This window comes from Theobroma umbraticum, unplaced genomic scaffold, assembly GCF_002168275.2.
Source record: "Theobroma umbraticum cultivar Fairchild unplaced genomic scaffold, ASM216827v3 scaffold_299.0, whole genome shotgun sequence".
Classification (NCBI taxonomy): domain Eukaryota; kingdom Viridiplantae; phylum Streptophyta; class Magnoliopsida; order Malvales; family Malvaceae; genus Theobroma; species Theobroma umbraticum.
The window spans coordinates 416,956-417,288 of NW_018397285.1; positions in this window are offsets into that span (position 1 = coordinate 416,956).

The window sequence follows — 333 nt, forward strand, 5'->3', positions numbered from 1 at the left end:
TTCTTCTAAGTCCCTTACCTCTGGAAAAATCACATTCAAGACTGATCATTTATACAGTAAGTTGCAAATCTAACCCAACAGACTTTTAAATTTATCTTTAAAGCAATCTGTATATCATATTCAAACATGGAATTCCATATAGCATATAGACTAAAATCAACATTTCTAAGTCATTTGACTTCAAGCTACAAAATCCACATCTAGTCCTTTAATCCTCTAGCTTCACGCTAGCATAGTAAAATTCAAGCTCATCCTTGGAGCAGGTTTGGTTACTAGCCTTTTACTTGATGACTATACATCAATTATAACAATCACTGATTTTCATCCTTGGGC